This window comes from Lygodium microphyllum, chromosome 1 (genome assembly GCF_053477565.2).
Source record: "Lygodium microphyllum isolate KBCC chromosome 1, Lygodium_microphyllum_v1.1.10, whole genome shotgun sequence".
NCBI lineage: Eukaryota > Viridiplantae > Streptophyta > Polypodiopsida > Schizaeales > Lygodiaceae > Lygodium > Lygodium microphyllum.
Window position 1 is genome coordinate 171725955 of NC_141135.1, and position 12919 is coordinate 171738873.

Below are 12919 nucleotides of genomic sequence, written 5' to 3' on the forward strand. Positions count from 1 at the left end.
CCAAAGCTGGTATGAGTTAAAAATGGTCCACACGGAGTCACATCCAAATAGAATGCAACAGTTCTCGCTTTTCTATGAGTTGCCATATTGGACACACTTACAGATCAACCACTTGTTGGATCTCATGCATATTTTCAAGCATGTAGGTAGCTTATTATGAGACCACATCATGGGAAAGAGAGACAATACAGGGGCATGAATGGATTTGAAGGAGGTAGGCAAGATGGAGATGCTTGTGAGCACTGATGGTCGCTTGCAACTACCTTGTGCTCCTGGGGTTCTATCCACTAAATAAGAGTGTATTGTGAAGCAAACTATCAGGTCTATCTGCACCTCGACAGGTATGATGCACTTTCTCATATCTGTTTTTTCTAAAGACAACCAACTATTAGGGCTAAAGTCCCGTGATTGGCATAAGATATGTCGGGTTTGTACTGGTCTCAATTGTAAGTGGCTTATGTACTTTGCTATGTAGTGTCTAGTTGGTGTTTGTAATGCTTATTCATTTGAGTGGCAGTTTGTAATACTGATCACAATCTCGAGATGTCTCACTCCACAAATATGAGGGGCAATTTACAAGTTGTCAAATTCAGTGCAATGGATCTCATAGAAGGAGATTAAGACATCCTCTATTGAATTGACAAGGCAAGGAGTGGTGGAGATGATCTCTCTCTTTGAAAAGTACTTACCGAGTAGCATGTTCATGATACAAACCACCCTCCTGGTGCATTTTGAAGATGAAATGGAGATTGTAGGACTCGTTCATACGCGATGGATGTTCTTCTTGGAGTGCTTCATGAAACCGTGAAAAGATTTGTGTGCCAATGAGCTCAACGAGAAGGTAGCATGGCTGAAGATTGATTGGTGCCAAAGGCATTTGCTATCAATGGTGGATTTAGACAACAATATGCTATGGTCATTGAAGGACAATGATAGACTGATTGGAGATGTGGTGGTTGGAAATGGGACAAAAAAAAGGATGGATGCTACAACAATGGAGGAGAAAGTGAATTGTTTTTATATGTTGCATCATACATACATGGAGATGTGGCTCGCTAGGTATGAGCAAGCCAAGAAAGATCGGGAAGAAGTGCGATCAGAATTTTGATGCAATACGCACCATCAACCAATTCGATATCCTAAGGGTATGGAGGAGATGCCATGGTTTATATCTATGTGATGGTTACATGGAGCTTTGATCGCAACTTCTTGTGTAAAGGGGTAGAGGTCTCTATATTGAGGAGTGGAAATTCTTGACGGAATGTAGTTCAAAGGTGACTGCATGTTTTATAAGCTATCATATCTAGATTTTATATGTGACAACTAATCTAACAATTTCAATGTACAATACAAAATATACAATGCGACATGGTCGGGTGGGCGACATTTCCACGTCGAGCGCATCGAAAAAATATGCTCCACAATGGATTGTGGCGTCATAGTAAAGTTTAAACCAAGAACCAATACTGAGCCACAGATCCAAACACTGTTATAGATGAGATGGACTATTTTAAGAGCTTGCAAAATATTATCTCAGTGGATTACCATAGCTTCTCCTCCATGATTATATTCGATATACAATGGTTCAAAGTGGTATTGGAAGGAGCTCGGGCAACCATTTCAGTGAGGTCCATTTAGATTCTTGGAAATCGATTTTGAAAAACGACGGATGGACGTGACACATTTGTCTTTTTGGCCCATTGTGAACATGTTCATGGACTATTTTTTTTAAAAAATTCAAGACACAAAAGAGTCATAAATATTGAATCACTTTTATATGTGATTTTGAACATGTAATTTTCTATCCAAACCCTTGAAAACCTCGAGGGTGGTATATTGTGCCTTCAGCTCCTTGGAGTGCGAGAGTGTATGATGAAAGTACTATTTTTAGTGTAGATGAGAAGAGTCTGTAGGTGGAGGGGTCAATATTGCAAGGGGTGGAGGTCGAAGAGGGCTTAGAGCGTGTAGAGGAGCAGATTGACAGAGTGGACTTCACCTTCTCTGGTGACCTATCTATAGACTTTCTAGTATACACGGAGTTGTGCCAGGAGATTGACATGGGACCATAGGGTAAGTCATACTGGATGCATCCCCCTACTCAATTCGTTGACGAATTGATTTTAAGGGTACTTTAGAATATGCATTTTAAGTAGCATCATTTTTTTCAGACTTATATTGTCATGCTTTACTTGAATCTTTATATTGATTATGCTAGCATCATTTTCTCTCTGTGTACATTACCTTTGATGATATTTGGAGACCACGATGAGTCTAGGGATGAGCGACGAGGAGTTGTTGGACATGTTCACACATATGTCTCCAGATCAAATGGCCCCATTCAAAGATATGGTGGACGAGGAGCTATCTCCGACACCGTGGGGCTATTCTGTGACATCTAGTTTGGTACACTTCGATGCCTCGATTTCTAATAGATGAGGTCGATGCTCCAGACTGGGCCTTGAGGGAGTGGTTCTGGGAGTGCTGCTGCAGAGATGTGGATGCTGTGAGCCTATGGTCGACGAATCCAGATAGGGGTGCTACTCCTCACTCTCATATAGGTTCCAAAGAGGGTGGCTCAAGTGGGTGTTGTGGAGGCACCGATGGAGTGTCTTCGTCTCGTCCTTCTCGTGGAGATGTATCACCTCCAAGATTTTTCACACCTTTGGGGACATCTACTCCAATGACTCCAGCTTTTGCAGTTGTCCATAGGTGGCACCCCTATGGGTGCTTCTCCGAGACATACTACCCTTGTGGGTACACCAAATGTGTAGGGGTCTCCTGGTTATGCCAAGGAGCATGGTTGTAGGTGGGAGAGCACACACCTTGGACGTACCCCCCATAGGGGTATGGATACGTCATAGATGACATGACAGGTGCTATGATCATGAATGATGAGGGGAGGAGGGTGATGTCTCACATGAGAGAGTTTTGCCAACAAGGTTTTCGGCACAACGTCTTGGACCATTGGAAGAATATACCTAAGGGGAGCAAGGACTATATAGTGGTATCCCTGCACGAGGAGTTTCCGATACCTATTGTAGTAGAGAGGTTTTCCACTGGGTGGATGATGGAGTGTATATGTGCATACATGTCACATAGATGATTAGACACATGGCGAAGAATGTTCCACCAAAACGGTGCTTAATTTGTCAAATAATCTGTAGCACGCTTGATTTTATCATTCTTGGAAAAAGATTCCTTCTCGAAATAACCATCGAACTAGCTCAACCAATAGAAAATAGTTTTTCCATTCTTTTTTCATCAAATTTAGACAATTGGAAAGAATTATAACTAATTTTTTAGTCCTTGATTTTTTGCACGTCAAAAATGCCTTTCAAACTTTGAGCAATATGATCATCTTCATCTTGAGTGGTTGGATTTTGTCACCATTCACACTCTTGAGAAGCCAATTTCATACTTAGTTTTTTCATATTATAAGGTCCCAACATGGTAGCAAATAATTTAAGTACATGAATTGGCCATTAGAAAGACAACAAACACTAATGGTTTTCCATATATGTTGTCATAGAAAAAATTGCAAAATCAAGGTTGATGAATGGTGGTTTTGGGTTAGTGATCCCAACTTGATTAGATCTATGGCAATGGATTGATACACCTCTTTGAAATAAGGAAAACCACCTAAATCAAAACCGCTAGGAAAGTGCATTAGGGAAAATATGAACTAAAAAAGGCCCTTTATCTTAGCATTTAATCACCTCTTAATCACAGAGGATTTGAGTTGGACTAATGGAAGAGGGGGTGATGTGCATATTTTATCTTATTCCTGTGGATAGATGAATGGTTTTGTGACAAAATAGGTAGTTTAGAAAACTAAAAATCTTCCAATTTTCATATTTTAATAGCTAACTTGCAAGCTCCATAGGCAAGCTTAAACCATAGAACTCCACATGGAAGGATGTTTGAATTTCACTAGCAAGTTGCAAGCACCAAAGAAGGTTTTTTATTAGTCAACAAGATGTAATTTTTGGGCCTAAAAAGGTGGGTGCAATCAGTGCACTACACATGGACATGCTATAAAAAAGAAACTTGAAATGCATACCTCACACATGTGGGATTCGACCCTACTAGGACCTCTAGGTCATAATTCTATGGCCTTACCCCTAAGGTAAAGCCCAATTCTCACAAGAAGGCACACATGCACTAACATTAAAAACCAATAACTATGGCCTATTTTTCTAAAATTTTAATTAAAAACCTACTTTTTTGGTACAAAACCATTGTCAAATACCATCATGAGATTAGAGAACCACCATTCCTCTTGCATTAGGAAAAGTAATCCTACACTAATCAATTTCTTATGAGGCCCTTTTTCAGTCCATACTTCCCCTTATGGTTTGTGAGATGCTTCATAGTTTTGGGGGAAATAATAGATGACAAATAAGCCTTTTTAATAGTCCTTTTTACCAAAAGTTGAAGAGAGGTACATGATTCATGTTGATGGAGATTCTTTGTGCCAAAAATCTCCATGTAGAGCCTTTGATTGGTGAATAAACTAATGGCTCATATTGAGGATGATGAAGCCTTCATTATATATGTATGTCTTCTTTCTTGATGTGGACAAGCTAACCACCAATCCTAGGCTCTAATATCAATGCTACTAGCCTTCATCACACAATAGCCAAATATTGATTAAAAATAGATATAGCAAATAGAATGAGAAAAAAATATAAACAAGACTTGCACAACATAAGATCATTGGATATAATCTCTCCCCTGTATGGGTGAGCATCTCCTCCATGTATATATTTTTAAATTCTATTAAGCTTTTATGCTAAAAATAACATTGAGAAGTATCCTCTTTTTGGACCTTTGCTTTTCTTGCAGGAACACTATGATTTTTCTCCAATATTTCTAAATGCTATTTAAAAATATAAACTAATTTTTTTATATTAATAGTATAATAAAAAATACTTCTAATAATAATGAAATAATAGTTTCCAAATAAATAAACTGTATATGAGCCCCTACAATTTCCTTGTGCTAGAAGGAACATAAAAATAAAATAATTCCATGTTATAAAGCACTCAATCATAATTAATTCCTACGTATCAAGATGCACTTCCAGAAAATATTTCTCATAACTCCATCTTATAATCTTATCACCACAATAAGAAGCACATTATGTATCCTTTAATCTATCTACTAAGCACAATGCGACTAGTGTTACCCATGCACACTCATGCAACAAGTCATAGATCATGAGGCAATTATACAAAGTTCACAATAAATAGAATAAAATCATCTTATTTTCATATTTTATGATGGTAGATACTATACATACCATAATTCCATAACAATTTGAGTATTCATATTAAAAGTATGAGCTTATATCATGGTTAAGTCTTTAGACTTTTTTTCCTTGTTCATATTAAAAGTACGAGTTAAAATGCAACATTTTTTAGTTTTACATTCTAGAGATATCATTAATTTCCTTGTCAAGGCACATTACATTGTCCTTTGCTTGTCCTTTTATAAGTTATAGTAGCGGGGGTGAATATGTGACATTTCCTATTTACTTTTGATATACTTACACGGATATATCCACTTCCATTAATGAAAAGTTTTGTGGCATAGGTATACTTCTAAATGGGAATTATTCCTCTCCTCATCTACCTTTTGGATCACTTTTCTATCTTAGATTTAGCTCCTAATTTTGTTCGAGTATTGGTGAAAGCTTTTAGGGATAAAGCTAGGTTTGCATTGAGATAGATGAACCTTTCAACAATGGACATGATCAAATTGCCAATCTATATATTAGTAAAATTTAGTGTTGCAATTTCTATCATATATTGTTGGTACAATTGAATGTGTAATTTCTACAAAATAAGGGTATACCTATGTATATGACATTAAAGGGCTCTCAAATGTGACCTAGACTCTATCTAGGTACCAAACTACTCTTGAAGGACCTCATCTATTAATTTATGCATATTTTGCTAGATGAGGGTTCCATGAATATTGAACAAGGATACTATGCCTTTCATTAGTAGATATAGCCTACAAACTATTTTACTACTAATAGCATTGTAACTTGCAAAAAATGTATTTGGTCTTCAAATGTATGTAAAGCAGCTACCTACTTATGTGGATGAGAGTCATCTAGACTATGTATGTAGACTTGATAAGTCCTTGTATGGGTTGAAGCAAGTGCCTAGGGCATGGCATGACAAGATTGTAGAATACCTTGTTAGCATTAGATTTCACACAGCACACGCTAATCACTCACTTTATATGTGAAAGTGATATAGGTATTGTGTAACACATTTGGTTTGGAGAGTTAATATATGTAGCTTCCATAGAGACCCATTTGGATGTAGTATGGTATGCCTTATTCTATGGTTCAGAAATACCATTGGACTTGCATGGTTACACAAATGTAGATTGGGCTATTAGTATTTCAGAGAGGAGGCTACCAATGGTTTTATGTTTTCCTTTGGTAGTATTGGTATTACTTGGAGCAGCAAAAAACAACTGATAGTTGCCTTGTCTAGTATAGAGACAAAGTACAAAGATGGTGCAATTGTAGTATGTGAGGTAGCTTGGTTACGCAAACTGCTTGGTGATTTGGGGATGTAGGTGGAAAAGAAGGTTATCCTCTACTATGATAATCTTAGTAGCATTCAATTCATTAAGAACCCAGTGTTTCATGCATAGACCAAACACATAGAGGTCCATTACCATTTTATTTGGAAGTGGGTTCAGGTAGGTGATAGTGACTTGGTTTATGTCATCATAGAGGATCAAGCTGCTAACATTTTCAGCAAGTCCTTAGGAGTTGAGAAGCCTCAATGCTTTAGGACTACACTTGGAGTTCACGAGCTCATGTTGAGCTCAAGGGAGAGTGTTGAGATGTCCAGTTCTACATAAGTTGGCATCCAATATGAATCTTGGTGATGTGGTAATATATTATTCACTGACATGTTAGGTGACTGACATGAGGATATGCCAATGATTCTACAATTGGGATAGACTACACCCACGTAGTCCATCCTTTGTTATGGGACTTTCATTATGCCACCTTTGCTTTCCTTAGTTGGTTCACTTTTAGTGACCACATGTATATATGTTGTGGTACTTTGATATTAGCATTTTATCATGTTGTAGACTTAGTTATATTGATGAAGAAGAAGATTTCAGCCCTATCTCTTTGTTCTCCCAAGTCTCCATTGCTTTTGTGTGTGTACTCTTTGGGTTCCTCACCTCTCTCCCCTGTTGTCTGTTTTCAATCCCTCATTCATAAGTCCACATTCAGAAAATACTAGCATTTTCATAATTGACTCTCTATGCTCATTGCAATGATAAGAAGCTAAGGAAGAGATACATGTCAAATTATTACTTTTAGGCATAGAGTCAAAGTGAATTGTTACAATGCAAGGGTGAACATGGAAAAGACATATGCATGTTATATGACATGGAAATTATCTTGACAATCCACAAACATGAGAGGAAGTTGGATTTGATCTACACAAAAAATTACCAATCAAGTGAGATGACCACATACTCTAAGTGAGACCTTTTCACGTGGCATCATCACTTTTTCAAACTACTTCATAACCCATTCCTATTTCATGAAGCCAACATTCCTTGTAAAGAAAGGTGATAATTAACTGATTTACAAGTAATTATAGTAAGAAATAATTATTGAATAAACTATGAAACTTCAACTAAATGGCACAACCAAGCATTTAATAGTAAAAGGCTCTTGATACCACAAACAATCGCCTCATAATATCATAATTATGGTAGCAATAGCAAACTCAAACCTCTGGTGACAACAATATACATCAAATTATAATAGCAACATCTAACATGACCATGTAAATTTTGCAATAACACTTGTAGAAAACTCTCATTTTCTCAAACATCCTTGATAACCAACATCACCTTAACTACTATAGCAACCATTTTTGTGAGTAATGGCAATAAAACCAATGGTTCTTACCATGGATGAGACCGTTTCTTCTACTATTCTATAGCCTTGCTCTATTAGCCTGAACAACATCCTTTTTTTCTCTTCATCCTTTTTTAATTTCAAGCCATAGATTTCTATCTTAGCTGAAAAAACATCCTTTTTTTCTCTTCATATAGATATCCTATATCTAATATCATACGTAAAATGCAAACCATACATACAGTATATGTACCTCTAGCACTAAGCTCCTATTAAGGTACTTGCATGCATCTTTACATGACTTTGCAAATTTTTCATATAACATAAGAAATTTCTCATATCCATAATGACAATTTCCAAGTTATCATTATAAATCACAAAAATATATGCTTTGGATCAAGGGAGAGGTTTTTCTCTATAGATATTATAGTACATCTATTGTAATACTCTAACACCTATAACATGCATGCATTTTTGGACTAATGAGACATTTTGAAGCTTCAGTCAATTTACAACCATGATAATTATCCCCACTCAAAGAGTGAGAAGCATAACAATGCTAGAAAATTATAAACCTCGTGAATAGCAAAAAGGCCTTCAACTCTCAAATGTTTGAATCCTAATAAAGCTTCAAATATTGATATACAAAAGAGGGTTCATCATTAACAACATGAGACACCTAGTTATATTTGCAAGAAATTTTGGAAATTGTAGACTAGCAAGTGTGCTAAATAGTTTATTTACTTCAATGATCTTAGATGTAGCTAAGAGGTTATGCTAGAAGGAACCACTGATGGCCCAATGGACTAAGGTACCCTAGGATGGCCTAATGGATTGAGGTACCCTAGAAGGACCCTTCGATGGCCCAATGATGAAGGTACCAAAAAGGAAGGGGCTACTCACTAAACTTATGTGGCTCTGGAATGGGGGACTTTGTTAAGTTCAAGGTTAGTCCCATGAAAGCGAGATAACACCATTAGTAATGTAAGGGCTACAACCATTATAGTTGCCAAGATAGTGAGATAACATCATCGTTGCCCCCAATGCAAGGGATGTAGCTATTATAGTGGCCAAAACTCAAGAAGCAACCACAAACTACATATCTACTTTATCTTCTATGAAGAATGAAGCACTCTTACTCTATATGAAATCTTATTATGATGATAATTTTGTCATGGTCTTGATGAACTACTACATGATAATGACATCTATCCTAATATCTCTTTATCTGCCAAGAAATGACTATGGATAATAGTGTCAATTGTAGGGGAAACCTATAAAAATAAATGAATGAGTATATACGAGTATATTTAGTGTATCTCCTATCTATCTCTCTATCTCTACTATTACTCTCTCCCTCTTCCTTAGGCTCATCAATGTCTATGTAAAAGTTTGAGTCTATGAAGTCATCTAACACAATCTTACAAAGTCTAAGTACATGTTACAGTCTGATTCTAGGAAGTCTAATGCTTTCTCTCTTTGCTCTCTCTCCTCTCTCTCTCTCTTTACTATACTTGCCATGCTATTATGCTAGTAGTTACATGGGCTATTGTGCTACATGTTCATATAGTCAAATTGAGGCTAATATACAAACCCACTACAAAACACAAACTAGGTTGTACTACATAGAGGAGCTTATCATGGAAAACAAGTACTTTCATGAATTGCTTCACTATTTCATTTCATATTCCTAGAAGAGTGATGCACCATTGTAACATGCAGTGCCTGGATATACCTCTAGTACAAAATCAGTACAACTAGATGAGTGGAAAATGCAAGTCTACATCTTGTAGTAGGATTGTACACTTATTTAGAAATTGCAATATATATGGTTCTTCTTGGCATAGAGATTATGATAGATATGGTTTATGACCTTCTCTCTCTATAATTTCTAAATAGATGAAGCTGAGTATACCATTTCAAGTTCATATAAGATCAGTATGAGTTGTTATACTTCAACATTTACCAATAGAATGAAAATAGTTCCAAGTCATATAGTGCATGCTTTTGAAGGTGTAGCTCAACAAAAATTTCGTGTGTGCATTTCATGTACTAAGTCAACTACTATAGATGGACAACGAGGCATGTTTTGCATTATTTAGACATTTACTTGGACTACAATAAGAGAGCTCCACAAAGATGTGAAAAAAGAAAGAGAACTGAAGTGCTTTCTTCTTGAGATATTCCAAAACAATCAAATTTTGTGCTTTGTGCTAATGCAACCATGTTTTTGCAATGCATATTGCTTTATGCGATTGATGATGTGCCACAGAGACATATGTTGTGCTTGCTATCCTACTCCTATTATGCATGCAAAAAACATCAATGTGATTGCTTTGTCAAGCACTTTGCTTGTTCATGTTGTTTGTAGGGTGTAAATAAATTACAAAGAAGGGGAAGAGAAAGAAGAGTAGTAATAACTCTATATAATGTCACCTCTTGTAATAAGAAAGAGGCCATTTCTCTAAACAACACACTATTAGTGAATTTGGGAATTTTCCACAAGTTTTGGACTCATGGTCAAAACTCTCTTTGCTATAATTCTAACATTGTTGCTCCAAATTTATTGTTCAATAGCTCAATAAATTCTATTTTTCATAAGGTTTCCAATTATGTGTCACATGATAGATCTAGGAAACTTAAATGTGTGTTTTTGGAGTCCCAATATTCTAAATAATGAAGGATGCGACTTGAAAGATTCCCAAATTTACTAAAATTGTGTTAAATGTACTCTACATCCCAAAAAATTTTTCAATGCATCGAGAAAAGTTCTTGGAGATGTTTTGTTTTATTGATTGAAAGGTGGAGATGGGCTATAATTGCGAATTCTGCAAGTTTGTACTTGAATAGAGACATGCAAATGATTTAGGAAATTTAGCAACTGCACATGTTGACAAAACTATGAGAAGTAAAAACATGTATTCTTCTTCTTTTGGGTCCCATTGTTGTGGTGGAAGACTATTATCAAACTTATTAACAATGTTTGAGGTGAGAGAGAGAGAGAGAGAATCATTGAACCTAACATGGATTTGTCACTATCACCTCCTTGCCTACCTTTTCACTTTGTTCTAGTCTCCACCTCACTTTCTTTTTGTGTGCAAGAAAGAACCAAGCTCAACAAATAACTCCAAAGACTTTAGACAAGGCAAACATACCTATTGGAAGCTATCAACACATGATGGCAGTAATGGTTTTAGTTGCCATGAGTAGCACACAGTCCCATCTAATAAGTATAGATTCTAGGAGTAGCAACGTAGGTTTTGTAACTCATCAATATCTAAAAGGAGACCATTGCAATCAATGTTAGTTGTGTATATCCACTAATATCAAGTAGAAGATTTGATTGAAAAGCTATAATATCACCAATGATATCACTACCCTACAATTGGCCTGCCTCTATGTTTTCCTGATTAGCAAAACACCCTGCCCAAAGCCCACAATAGTGGGAATGAAATGGAAATTATACCTATTCACCTAGTCTTTGTCCATATCTACCCCCTCATGACATGGATTCCATTCTAGAGATATATGCTTCCACCCATTCTCCAGAGGACATGAACTCCTCTCACCTTGGCTCTTCAAAACATTCGGGCCTCAATTTGGTGAGAAAGGATACCTTCAGGATGTCCCATGTGCTAAAGTTCCAATTTCTTATCTCTCATACCATTTAAATGACGCACCTTTAAAAGTGGCAGGGAATATCACCAACCAATGCTTTGGGATTCACGCATTATTGGCTACACATGCTACCATCAACTCGGCTACATAAAGATCAAGGTCTTCATTGTATTCTCCCTTAAATATTAGTAATGGGACCATATTCCATGGCCTGTCACATCAACATTTCCAAAATAGATTTGGCTTGGAAGGGGGCCTTGGTTTTTCATTGGGACTTTTGTGAAGAGTGCCGAAAAGACTCTATCAAAAAGTAGCTTGGGGTGATCTTTACAATGGATATTTACAAGTAAGTAGCCTTTCTCAACACAAATCTCTATAGAAATTTGTGGTTTGCTACAACTGGCTCCAAAGGAGAGGGAAAATTCTTCATAATCACAATTTGCAAACATCAGATGATGCAATCACCTCTTTGTATATGTCAAACCAATAGAAAATATTTCTTCACCCCTCTTCTATCATTTGTTGCCTTAAGGATGTTAAATAATTTCTCTTTCATTAATGACAACTTATGTGAATCTTCAATGGGTCTTTGAGTTGCTTCATCTATTACATAAACCATAGAGGGAAGCCTTGATTATGTGTCCAAACCTCTACAACAACCATGTTGCACTTTAATTTTGTTAAGAATGCTAGGATGTTAGATAGGGGACCAAGTCTATTTGTGCCCAAATCTATGCTATGGCTGTACACTCAGGTATAGACTGCACAGCCATGAAAAAAATCCATACACCAATCACCATGTGAGAATATGTGTGCTTTGGAAATGATAAGGTCAAGATTAGTAAGCACTTGCTCCACCTTCAAAAGTAAGCCATGCTTATTTGCACTATCAACCCTGATTAATGTAGAGGACTTGCAAGACTTGTTATCTATCACTACGTTAGGAGGATTTATGTGCTGACTAAGGGTCTCATGTTTAGGGTCAAGGTAAGGCCATCTAATAGGTTCCATTATTTCTATGAAAAAAGTGTCCCTTTTTTTTTCCTTTAATCCCAATATCTCCCTTAAGTCTTTCACAAATGATATTTCTTAGATATACCTACTTTGATACCATGGAATGTGTCCTATCGATATATATGCTTTTGAAGATAAACTCCTTGCTCAAATCACACATGACTTAAAAAGAAGTGCAAAGTTGAAATCCATGCCATGCAACCATGCAAGCAATGCAGCACATAAAAAGATGGATGCATTGAAAAAATTGTGCTTAGCCTATCTACAAGTATCCATGTGCCATGCAAAGAAACAAACACACTTTCTCGATTAAATTACAATTTTTAATATTACTTCTTAACACTCAATGAAAATAAAAAGAATATTCCACTTTGC

At 36.5% G+C, this 12919-nt stretch overlaps 1 pseudogene; it reads right to left on the reverse strand.

Moving 5' to 3' along the window:
• Positions 1–11715: 11715 nt before the first annotated feature.
• Positions 11716–12541, reverse strand: LOC148041979 (ACT domain-containing protein ACR3 pseudogene; annotated as a pseudogene).
• Between the last annotated feature and the right edge of the window lie 378 nt (positions 12542–12919).